This window comes from Heteronotia binoei, chromosome 8 (assembly GCF_032191835.1).
Source record: "Heteronotia binoei isolate CCM8104 ecotype False Entrance Well chromosome 8, APGP_CSIRO_Hbin_v1, whole genome shotgun sequence".
In the NCBI taxonomy this organism is placed as follows: domain Eukaryota; kingdom Metazoa; phylum Chordata; class Lepidosauria; order Squamata; family Gekkonidae; genus Heteronotia; species Heteronotia binoei.
The window spans coordinates 109,047,175-109,060,515 of NC_083230.1; positions in this window are offsets into that span (position 1 = coordinate 109,047,175).

Genomic DNA, 13,341 nt, shown 5'->3' on the forward strand with positions numbered 1-13,341 from the left:
CCAGGCTTCACCCCCAAAATCTCCAGGTATTTCCCAACTTGGAACTGGAAACTCTAGAAAGCTTAACAAGTACCCCAATATAAAGTGTAACCAGGGCTTTTTTTGTAGCAGGAACTCCTTTGCATATGAGGCCACACACCCCAGACGTAGCCAATCCTTCAAGAGCTTACAGTAGGCCCTGTAATAAGAGCCCTGTAAGCTCTTGGAGGATTGGCTACTTCAGAGGTGTGTGGCCTAATATGCAAAGGAGTTCCTGCTACAAAAAAAGCCCTGCTAATCCCAAATTGCTCCCCGCCTGTCTGCCCTCTGTGTCTCAGTGAAGTTTCCGCTGTGCCCTCAGAACCAGTTATACACTTGACAACACCATGATCTGCTTTTAAGTAGCTTCAGCTTGTCTTCCAGTCATCTGAATCCATCCTTAAAGATCGAAGCCAGGAGGGAGGGGAAAAACTAATGTCCAGACCGCGCTTCAGCCGCTGCAAACGGATGGCGCTCCAAGTCCTTTCATCTCATTAGTCGACTTGCAAGCGTAAGAGAGAAGCCACTTAGAGCTGGTCAAGAATTTTCAAGAAGGGAAAAAACAGGAAACGTTTTTTCCAATAAAAATGTAATTTCCCACAGGAACATTTCATTTTCATCCGACTCTTCTGAGCTCTCGGCGCAGTCAACAAAATGTCTAATGGATGTTTTGTTAGTGTTTACCGATGTCTGGTAGCTGAGAAAATGCAGTACAAATATTGTGGAGGAACAGTCTAGAAGGTAGACAGCGGAGGCCAGGCGATGGTTTCCTGGAGCCTCCAGAGATTCCTGTGATGTTTTGGGGGAGACCTAGGGGAGAAGTTAATTAAATAATTAAACTTCCCTTGTCAGACCAGTAATCAATGTTTCCTGTTTCTTTTGAGGCACCTTTGAAACAGAGTTCTAGGAAAGAATTTTAAAGGTGGCTGAAGATGACTGTCCAGCTATTTAGGCCAATGTTAGAAAGCTCTGCCTAGGCAAGTCAGTTTGGTGTAATGGTTAAGTGTGCGGACTCTAATCTGGGAGAACCAGGTTTGATTCCCCACTCCTCCCCTTACACCTGCTGGAATGGTCTTGGGTCAGCCATAGCTTTCACAGGAATTGTCCTTGAAAGGGCAGCTGCTGTTAAAGCTCTCTCAGCCCCACCTACTTCACAGGGTGTCTGTTGTGGGGGAGGAAGATAAAGGAGATTGTGAGCCACTCTGAGATTAATAGGGTGGGATATAAATTCAATATCTTCTTCGGTTTCCAGCCCTTCAATGAGTGGCAGAAGAAGAAGATGATGATGGAGGAGGAGGAGGTTGGATTTATACCCCACCCTTCACTTGGAGTCTCACCAATTTACAATCTCCTTTCCCTTCCCCTTCCTACTACAGACACTGTGAGGTAGGTGGGGCTGAGAGCTCTGAGAGAACTGCTGTTTAGAGAACAGCTCTGAGAGACCTGTGACTGACCCAAGATCATGCAGCAGCTGTGTATGAAGGAGGAGCAGGGAGTCAAACCCAGTTCTCCCAGATTAGAGTCCACAGACTTAACCGCTACACCAAACTGGCTCCTGAAGATGAAAATTAAAATTTTGAAAAATGTTTGGCAGTGTTTAACTTGCAGGGTTGCCAGGTCCCCCCTGGACACTGGCGAGGGATGGGGAGATAGGGTTGCCAAATCCAGGTTGGGAAAATCCTGGAGATTTGGGGGTGGAGCCTGGGGAGGACAGGGACTTCAGTGGGGTAAAATGCCCTAGAGGCCACCTTCCAAAGCATCCACTTTCTCCAGGGGAACTGACTTCTGTAGGCTGGAGGTGAGCTGTAATTTCAGATCACCAGTTCCCACCTGAAGCCTGACAACCCTACTGCCTCTCCATCTCCCCCCCACCTTCTGCTATTCTGTTGATTGCTGGCTGGGCCTGGTAACTCTGGTATAATCCAACACAGCCATTTCCCCCAAGAGAACTAACAAAGATCAGTCTGAAGATCTGTTGTAATTCTGGGAGATCTCCAGGCTGCACCTGGAGATTGGCAACCCTGGGTCTATCAGGGATATCCACATGGAGCCTCACAGTTTACGGCTGGAACCAAATCTAGTCTGTTTCATGTGAGTGCCTTCCCAGATACTGGAATCAGTGTTCCCTCTAAGCTGAGTTAGTGTGAGCTAGCTCACTGTTTTTTGGCCTCTGGCTCACACATTTTTGTTTTAGTTCACGAAAAACGGCCCAGGAACAAACTCATTTAGGCAGTACTCACAACTTCAATGCCAGTAGATCACAAAGTAGAATTTCTGCTCACAAGACTCCACAGCTTAGAGGGAGTATTGACTGTAATCCAGGGCAGTTCTAGCCCAAGGTTTACTCATGGCTGGGTAAGTTGCCTAGAGGAATGTTCTGGATGACTCTGTAAGGCCTTGTGTTCAGTTCTGTGCCAAAGGAAGTCACTCTGGGTTAATTACCCTATGCATATTCCTGGATGACTGCAGAGTCTTACAGTGAATGACCTGGCACTTTGGCTCTCTGGCATTGGCATTGGCAGTGGAAAGTGCTGTCAATTCACAGGTGATTTGTGGGGACTCGGTAGGGTTTTCAAGGTAATAAATACACTAGGGTTGTCAGCTTCGGGTTAGGAAATAGCTGGAGATTATGGGGGTGGAGCCTGAGGAGGGCAACATTTGGGGTATAATGCCATAACATACAATTTGCAAAGCGGCCATTTTCTCTGGGTGAACTGACCCCTGTCGCCTGGAGATCAGTTGTACTAGAGGGAGACCTCCAGCCACCACCTGGAGGATGTCAACCTTAGGGTGGTTGCCACGGTATGCCTCTGCATAGTGACCCTGGTATTTCCTCGTGGTCCACCAAGTGCTAACCAGGGCCAACCTTGCTTGGCTTCTGAGATCTAACAAGATCGCACCTCACAAGATCTCAGGCCTTAGAACAATAAAAACTTCTATGACTGTGAGGCAGTGGCTGAATCTATGAAGCCACCATGACCCAAGTGGGAGGCCACAGTGGGAGGGCTTCTAGTGTCCTCGCCCCACTGATGGACCTCCTAATGGCACCTGGTTGTGTTTTTTTTTTGCCACTGTGTTGAACTGGATTGGCCTTTGGCCTGATCCAACATGGCTTCTCTTATGTTCTTAAGACAGTGGCTCTCCAGGGTCTCAAAATAACAGAAGAAGAAAAGAAGAGGAGATTGGATTTATACCCGGTCCTTCACTACCCAAAGGAGTCTCAGAGCAGCTTAAAATCTCCTTTCCCTTCCCCTCCCCACAGCAGACACCCTGTGAGGTAGATGGGGCTGAGAGAGCCCTCCCAGAACTGCTCTTGAGCAGAACAGCCTTGAGAGAACTTGTGGCTGACCCAAGGTTACATCAGCAGGTATATGTGGAAGAGTGGGGAATCAAACCTAATTTTCCCAGATAAGAGTGCACACACAACAACAAACAGTCTGTCTTCATGCCTGCTTCCTGAGATATCTTAAGTGGCGTGACAGCACCAGGAACTGAACCATAGACCTTTGGCTTTCTGTGCATGCCATCAGGGAGGGTGAAGGACTCTCAGGGCTTTTTTTGCAGCAGTCACTCCTTTGCATATTAGGCCACACACCCCTGATGTAGCCAATCCTCCTGGAGCTTACAGTAGGCCCTGTACTAAGAGCCCTGTAAGTTTTTGGAGGATTGGCTACATCAGGGACATTTGGCCCAATATGCAAAGGAGTTCCTGCTGCAAAAAAAGCCCTGAGGACTCTATCCTCAAGAGCCTTCACTTCCGCCCTGGGAATTGCTGCCCTGCCAACTTCACTGTGCTGAGGAGAAAGCAGCAGACAGAGTTTCAAACATGTGGGGGGGTTGGAATTAGGTTTGTCAACCTCCCAGTGGCACCTGGAGATCTCCCACTATTATAATTTGTCTCCAGACAACCAAGATCAGTTCCCCTGGAGAAAAAGGCTACTTTGGAGGGTGGACTCTCTGGTATTAGAGAGCCAGTTAAGTGCACGGACTCTTATCTGGGACAACTGGGTTTGATTCCCCTCTCCTCCACTTGCACCTGCTGGAATGGCCTTGGGTCAGCCATAGCTCTCGTAGGAGTTGTCCTTGAAAGGGCAGCTTCTGTCAGAGCTCTCAGCCCCACCTACCTCATAGGGTGTCTGTTGTGGGGGAAGAAGATAAATGAGATTGTAAGCCGCTCTGAGACTCTCATTCAGACAGAAGGGCAGGGTACAAATCTACAATCGTCTTCTTTTTCTTCTATCATCCCCTGATTACATCCCTCCAGATGCCACCCTTCGTAGGCTCTGCCTCCAATATCTCCAGGTATTTCCCAACCCAGAGTTGGCAACCCAAACTGGAATACATAGTCCCACCCTCAGGGTTTCTCCAGAGGCAGGCAAGCAGGTCTCCGTTGCTCATGCTCAGAAAACAGGGGCAGCGTCAGCTGGGAAAGTGTACTTTCCCACACATATCATCTGTCTAACTGCCGCGTCACAGGCGTATCTGTGGAATTCTATTTGGGGGGCAAAAAGCACCATAGTCCTGATTAGACTGTCACAAGGAGGTCGTTCTGGGAAGTGGCAGCGTTATATTTCCACCCTGAAACACACCTATTATTTCAAATCGCTCGTTTGAAGGCCTCGATGTATACCATAATCTGAAACAATAATAGAGTTTCCCTCACTGTGTTTCTCCATCTCATTTCTCCTAAATAGAGCGACTTAAGCTCAAAGACTTCTAAAGCTTCCTCAGGGCTCGGGAGTTTGGGGGAGAATATCGGTGCTGTCATCTTACTCGGGTTAGAACATATTGCTCTGGAAACGTGGGCTCTCTGCTTTTAGTTCAGTTTGTCAGATTACGGGACTGAAGGAACCATTGATCCCTAGGGATAAAAATCAGCAGAAGGCTCCTTAAAAAAAGAACCGCACGGTGTATTCAAAGAATGTCTGAGAAAGTCCTTTCTTTTGTAGTTTGGAATGTTGAAGGTCAAAACTACCAAAAAAAGAGGCTCTCTTAGAAGTTGAGAAAGGGGAGGGAGGCAGCAAAGAGGCATCAAGTGAAAGTTTAAACACAAATAATAAAAAAGAACTTTCAAAAAGTGTCCTAGCCACTGCCCTTTGTTTTTGTTTCAACACTGCAACTTGTAAAAAAGTGTATCAGAAGAGACAAAAACTCTGCCACTGAGGAGGACCCAGCTAACTGAAACACTGGGGAAATCTGTGACCAGGACTTTCTATCATTTTTAAAGAAGAAGAAGATATTTGATTTAAATCCCACACCCTGTACCCTGAATCTCAGAGTGGTCACAATCTCTTTACCTCCCACCCCCACAACAAACACCCTGTGAGGTGGGTGGGACTGAGAGAGCTCTTACAGCAGCTGTCCTTTCAAGGACGACTCCTACGAGAGCTATGGCTGACCCAAGGCCATTCCAGCAGCTACAAGTGGAGGACTGGGGAACTAAACTCGCATTCTCCCAGATAAGAGTCCACGCACTTAACCACTACACCAAACTACACCAAAAGGACAACAGAAGCCATGAGGGTCCCCAATTCACCTCAGATGAGAAGGAAGAAGAAGGGGTTTAATCCCTCTCTGCCTGTGTAGTCAAAACCCATTACCATTACCACTACATCAGCTGTTAGTAGCCAGGAATAAGGAAAAAACAATAAGAAAAAAAGACAGAGGGCAAAAAGACAGGCCTATCCTATTTCTCTCATAGACAAATAACAATCCAGGCTGGTGTTGGGAGTTTGAATTGACAAAACCATGCATGAGAAAAGAGTTGAAATACTTCATGCAGCCTGTGCAATCAAAACCCACCACCACTACATCAACTGTTAGCTTCCATAAGTAAGAAAAAAGATCGTAAGAAAAAAGACAGGCAAAGAGAGGAGGGAAAAACAGTTCTTTCTTATTCACTTCCATTGCTAGCAATGAGGCTGGTGTTGGGAGTTTAAATGGGCAAAACCATGGAAGAATGAAGAGCTCTTTCCCCTATGCTGCAGTCCTAACCTGAATCAGGGATCATAAAATCATAGGAATGGACCTCCAGGGTCATCTAGTCCAACCACCTGCACAATGCAGGAAATTCACAAATTACCACCTCCCCCCCCCCCCCGCACCCGCATCTCCACAGTTGTAATTTACAAACGCTGAGCAGATCTCGTCATAGGTATAAATCCTGGCAACCTTGTCTTCAGTCTTCCGAAATATAGAGCAAAAACCACTATGAAAAGGCAAATTTAACCAGATCGCATGGGCCACAGATAGGGTTTCCAGCTCTAGGTTGGGGAATACCTGGGGATTTTGTGGGTGGAGCCTGGGGAGGGTGAGGTTTGGAGAGGGGAGAGACTTCAGCAGTGTTTCACACCATACAATCCACCTTCCCAGGCAGCCATTTTCTCCAGGTAAACTTACTTCTATTGTCTGGAGATCAATTGTAACCGTTGGAGATATCCAGCCACAACCTGGAATTAGTGGTCAAAACAACAGACTGCAGTGTGGAGAATACAAATCAAAAATACACTGCTCCAGGCACAACCATGTAATGACAATTTAGTAGTAGCCAGTCTTATAAAACAAAACATACAAATTCCAAATATATGGATATACAAATTCCAGATATGAATTCCAAATATATGGACAACTCCAGATATACATTCCAAATATATGGACAATGGTGGGTCGATTCAAAGTGCACCATTTCAGATCATCAGGCCCACAGATGAATGGATGAATTTTTTAGTCTTGGTGTCACTTTGAAATGGTGCCTTTAACTTGGACTCCAGAGAGCTTACAATCTTAATGATTGTTATCACTTTTGAGATTGAGGAGAATCTTTCCCTGTGTAATAGTGTAAGCTTGAGCTACCAGTGAATGTTTCCGGTGATTTCCACATAAACACAAGTTCTTGTATATAAGCAAGTTCCTTGAACCTTGCTGTGGCCCCACTCCAAAAGCGATAACAATCATTTTGATTGTAAGCTCTCTGGAGTCCAGGTTAAAGGTCCCATTTCAAAGTGATACCAAAACTATACATTCATCCATTCATCCTCAGACCTATAGATTTGAAACGGTGCACTTTGGATTGACCTACCGTAGTCCATATATTTGGAATTTATAGCTGGAATTGTCCATATATTTGGAATTCATATCTGGAATTTGTATATCTGTATATTTGGAATTTGTATGTTTTGTTGTATATGACTGGCCACTACTCAATTGTCATTATATTGTTGTGCCTGGAGCATTGTATTTTTTTATTTGTATGCAACCTGGAGGTTAGCGACCCAAATTACAGATAAGATCAATTAGTTCTCTCCACCAATTTTTAAGAACCTCCTTCTTCAGTGGCCTGAGGACATTCCAACAGTAACTTGCTGGAAGCTATTGCAGCGGCTATGCACACTCCAGTGGGTATTTATTTGCTGTTAAATGTTATAACTTTGGTCATTCAGGAAACTTAAAGGGTATTTGGTTCTCTCCCTAAATGTCAGCCATTTAAGTGGCTTGACTTTTATTTTCTATTTGCTCTGGTCAGTGTAAATTTCTGTGGGTTTTGCTGGTTTGGGGAAGGGGATTTGGGGCTGTGTAGTCCTTGGTTATTAATATTTGACTTTGTTAGTGCTTGCTGTTTACTGTATGGCTTCTGGAAAAAAAAGAGAGCGAGAAGAGAAGCGGGCAATATTAGTTTGCCGTTTTTTAAAACTTCTGTGTGACCCGTGATTTGTGTTGAGGCCTTTTGTTTTTGTACCGCTGTGGACAAAATAAATGGAATTTGTCTCTCTGCATTTTAAGAGGAAGTTGGTGTTTCACCCGTAAAGGTTTTTCCTGTGCAACGTATTTACATGGGCAACACATCGCTGTTGGAACCTGTGGACAGAATCACACATGGTTAAGACAGGGTTACCCTATTTTGAAAAGCAAAAAAGAGGACATATTTCCTAACTAACTACTTCAAACAAGTGATCATGATGACAAACCTCATTTTAAATATTCCTATGAGCGCAGAAGAATAGATGCTTTTGAGATGTGGTGCTGGAGAAGAATCTTGAGAGTCCCTTGGACTGCAAGAAGATCAAATCAGTCAGTCCTAAGGGAAATCAATTCAGACTGTTCCCTGGAAGGTCAGATGCTGAAGCTGAAGCTCAAATACTTTGGCCACCAAATGAGAAGGGAGCACTCCCTGGAGAAGACCCTGATGCTGGGAAAGACAGAAGGCAAAAGAAGAAGGGAACGGCAAAAGATGAAATGGCTGGACAGCGTTACTACTGTAATGTAATGTAATGTAAAATGTAACGTAATGTAATGTAACGTAAAACAAACACGAATTTGAGCAGACTTCAGAGGATGGTGGAAGACAGGAGGGCCTGGCGTGACTTTGTCCATGGGGTGGCAAAGAGTCGGACTCGATTGTGCGACTGAATAACAATAAAACTGCTTAAACTGTGATAACTACTATGAACTAGGAGTGTTCCTAATCCAACCCAAAAAGAGGACATTTTCATCAGTTTTTTTAAGAGTCCAAAAAGAGGATGGACACTAAAAAAGAGGAAATGTCCTCTAAAAAGAGCAAAAACTCTACTTTGTGAGCTATTGGCATTTAAATTGTGAGCTTGCAATTTGGCTACTGCATAAATTAGTTTGCTCCAGGGCTGTCCTTCCTGAGCTAAGACAAAAAATGTGTGAGCTGGAGGCTAAAAACTGTGAGGTAGCTCACAGTAACTCAGCTTAGAGAGAACACTGCTGGGAACCCTAATTTGAAAGCAAGAGTCGAGTAGCACCTTAAAGACTAATAAAATTTGTGGCAGGGTATGAATTTTTGTGAGCTCATCCCCTGCCACTAATTTCGGTAGTCATTAAGGTGACCAAGAGAGAGATCTTGGGGTCATGTTAGATAACTCACTGAAAATGTCAAGACAGTGTGCAATTGCAATAAAAAAGGCCAACGCCATGCTGGGAATTATTAGGAAGGGAACTGAAAACAAATCAGCCAGTATCAGCCCCTGTATAAATCAATGGTGCAGTCTCATTTGGAATACTGTGTCCAATTCTGGTCACCGCACCTCAAAAAGGATATTATAGCATTGGAAAAAGTCCAGAAAAGGGCAACTAGAATGATTAAAGGGTTGGAACACTTTCCCTATGAAGAAAGGTTAAAACGCTTGGGGCTCTTTAGCTTGGAGAAACGTCGACTGCGGGGTGACATGATAGAGGTTTACAAGATTATGCATGGGATGGAGAAGGTAGAAAAAGAAGTACTTTTCTCCCTTTCTCACAATACAAGAACTCGTGGGCATTCAATGAAATTGCTGAGCAGTCAGGTTAGAACGGATAAAAGGAGGTACATCTTCACCTAAAGGGTGATTAACTTGTGGAATTCACTGCCACAGGAGGTGGTGGCGGCTAGAAGCATAGCCAGCTTCAAGAGGGGGTTAGATAAAAATATGGAGCAGAGGTCCATCAGTGGCTATTAGCCACAATGTGTGTGTGTGTGTGTATGTATATATATATATATATATATATATATATATATATATATATATATATAAATTTTTGGCCACTGTGTGACACAGAGTGTTGGACTGGATGGGCCACTGGCCTGATCCAGCATGGCTTCTCTTATATTCTTATGTGCTGCTTGACTCTTGCTCTTTTCTACTGCTACAGAAAATGGAGGGCCTGGCGTGACTTTGTCCTTGGGGTCACAAAGAGCCAGGACTTGTCTGTGAGGCTGAACAACAACAAAACTGTTTAAACTGTGATAACTACTATGAGATCACACAAGAGTTTTGGCCTGACCTAGCCACACCTCCCCTCCAGATTTAATGTGCATGAACACACCCACACATCTGCCCCCCAAGTCTTTCCCATACTTACCTCATCTGAGGATGGGCTGGGACCAGATTAAACAGCTAATGTTCCCGGTAACAAATCTATAAAACACATGCAGAGCGCATTTCTCGGTTGTCTGAACAGCCAGGGCGTGTGATGCACCTGCCTCGCACGCGCAGGAGCAGTCTGAATGCTCCTCTTGTGCGTGTGCGGCTGGTGCCTCTCCCAGAAGTAGGGTGGGGGCTGTGTGAGTGCCGCGGCCCACACCAAAGAGCACTGGCTTTTTCAAAGTCGGGATATTGCCGTGCCAAATTCCCAGTGTGATCCTACCCATTTAGATCTACATGTATTTAATTTCATCTGAGCAATCCCTGACCTGGATAGCCTCTGATTTCCTCAGATCTCAGAAGCTAAGCGGGGTCAGCCCTGGCTAGTTATTTAGATGGGAGACCTCCAAGGAATACCAGGGTTGTGACATGGAAGCAGGCAATGGCAAATGTCTGAACATCTCTTGCCTTGAAAACCCTACAGAGGCCACCATAATATCAATTTCCCTTTTGGGGGGGGGGGGTGTTTTTTATCCATGAAAAAACCTCCAAAGGAATTATACAGTACAAGTAAGGCTCCCTACAAGGTTTTTATATGTTTTTGTAACAAACACATGCACTTTTGTCTTTAACTATTGCTGTTTTTAACTTTTGGCCCTTCACCAATACTCTAAACTTCCCTTGGAGGTTTTTGCTTGGTGGGTTTAATTTCTTTCCCCCTCTCTTTTTGGTTGTTTTTGACCTGTGTGCAGGAGCATAGTGTGGATCTGTGAAACCAGGGGTCAAGCCAGATTTCACAGGCTTGATGATTTAATTCAAATATCAGCAGCAACAACAACAACAAAATCAGGGGGATAGCATCCCAAGCCAAAGGAAAAACTACACATCCCACCCCCCAAGGATAGAACAGTTTGATTTAAGACCTGTAGCCCCTGCAGAGCCAGGTTGGTGCAGTGGTTAAGAGCAGTGGACTCTAATCTTGATTTGATTCCCCACTCCTCCTTGCACGCAGCCAGCGGGGTGATCTTGGGTCTGTTGCAGTTCTCTTGGAGTTGTTCTCTCAAGAGCAGTTCTCTCAGAGCTCTCTCAGCCCCACCTATTTCACAGAGTGTCTATTGTAAAGAGGGGAAAGGAGATTGTGAGCCACTCTCAGGCTCCAAGTGAATGGCGTGATGGAAATCCAATCTTCTCTTCCTCCTCCTCCTCTTCTTCTTCTCCAACAAGATTTGGTGGGGATAAGCTTTCCAAAGGCAAAGCTCCCTTCGATCAAATATTGTTGACTCTTGAAAGCTTATATCCAGAAAATCTCATTGATCGCTAAGGTGCCACTGGACTCGTATCTAGCTGTTCAAACAAAGAAGGGAGAATTGCTAATATATTGGTTCCACTTTGGAAATAAGAGCCGCTTCCGGACACACTGAATAATGCACTCTCAGTACACTTTGGTAGACCTTTGCAAGTGGATTTTTCCTTTTCACACTGGAAAATCCAGCTGCAAACTATCACTAGAGTGCATTGAAAAGTGTGCTATCCCACTGTGTGTGAAAGCAGCCCTGATCACATCATTTGGAATTCATGATAATTGGTTTTCCTCCTTGTTAGTCTATTTTGCTTTTAAATTATTTGTAATTTGTTTTGTGTCTGCTGTCTTGTTTTATCTTGAGCTTCAGACCATTGGTCAAAGAAACTAACAAATAAAAGGAGAAAGGATAATTTGGAATTTCAAAATCCAGGGGAAATGCAGTGCAAACCTCAAAGAGGCTATTTATATCTCAGTGGGTTTTAGCAGGGGTTGTTTGGTTAGGAAAAATCCCAGCAGGAACTCATTTGCATATTAGGCTACACCCCCTGACATCACCATTGTTTCAGATGGCTTGTTTGTAGAATAAGCCCAGCAGGAACTTATTTGCATATTAGGCCACACCCGTGACACTAAGCCAACCGGAACTGCATTCCTGTGCATTCCTGCTCAAAGAAAGCCCTGGGTTTCAGCCCAAAAAATTCTTCTTCAGCACTAAGGAACTTGTTAGAATCCTTCCTCACCATCTTTGAATGAAAGGCTTTCCCTAAAGATAGTTTGTTTTTTCTCCCTTCAGACTGGGTCTCCACAATTCCATTTTGTTCCTGTCCTGCAAAAAAAAAAAAAAAAAGTGTACCTCTGAGTGTATCTTTGAACCCTTTTCTGGTTTCCCACTAAATTTGAAGTTTTATTGGCAAGTTTTTCAAATTACTGGCATTTAAATGATATATAAAGTTTATGGCAATGTCGTACAAATGGTGTCATATGCACAAAAGAAACAAAAGGATCAAAGTCAAGAAAAAGAGGGCAGATTGAGACCATGTCAAGACAGTCAAAAAGAAATGAAAATGTCTACATCAGCTCTTGCCGAAGCCAAACGATCCATTAAAAAGTTCTTAGATCCTCTGACCTGGATCGCCCAGCCAAGCTTGATCTCATCAGAATTCGAAAGCTAAGCAGGGTTGACTCTGGCAAGTACTTGGATGGGAGACTTCCTTGGAATACCAGAGCTGGAGGCAGGAACAGGCTTTATTGAGCCTCCTCTCTGAATATCCACCATGCCCACAGTAGGGGTCAGTTGCCAGAGGTCTCCATGACTTCCAGGTGCATGCACATACTCACACGTGTGCACACACAAATACAAAAATACAACCCCCAAGTTCTTAGATCCAGTTATGTATTATCATAAGACCATATTATGCAAGACCATCCTCTTTAGGCAGGCCTTCGCAGGCTGCTGACAAAGGATGGCCGAATTGATGACCCAACAAAGTGACTCTATTTAGTGATCTTTGCCATTATGCAATAGACAGAATAGCGCCAGGAACATCACTGTTGCTGTTAAATTACGTAAATTGGAATGATTTTTAGGATATTGTCAATCTTAAACTATTGTATAACTTTTAATGTTGTTTTAAAATTAATGTATAATTTTTTATCTGAATATGTTGTTAGCCACCCTGAGCCTGCCTAGGCGGGGAGGGCGGGATATAAATAAAATTATTTGTTGTTGTTGTTGTTATTATTATTATTATTATTATTATTATTATTATTATTATTATTATCGCAAGATTGCTTTTTGCAGTGTTTTAATAATACAAATCACCCTGCCAACAAAAGTCCGTATAGTCAAAGCGATGTTATTCCCAGTAGTAATGTATGGCTGTGAGAACTAGACCATAAGGAAGGCTGAGCACAGAAGAATAGATGCTTTCGAGCTGTGGTGCTGGAGAAGACTCTTGGACTGTAAGAAGATCCAATCAGTCAGTCCTAAGGGAAATCAATCCTGACTGTTCCCTGGAAGGTCAGATACTGAAGCTCAAATACTTTGGCCACCAAATGAGAAGGGAGCACTCACTGGAGAGGACTCTGATGCTGGGAGAGACAGAAGGCAAGAGAAGAAGGGGATGGCAAAAGATGAGACGGCTAGACAGCGTTACT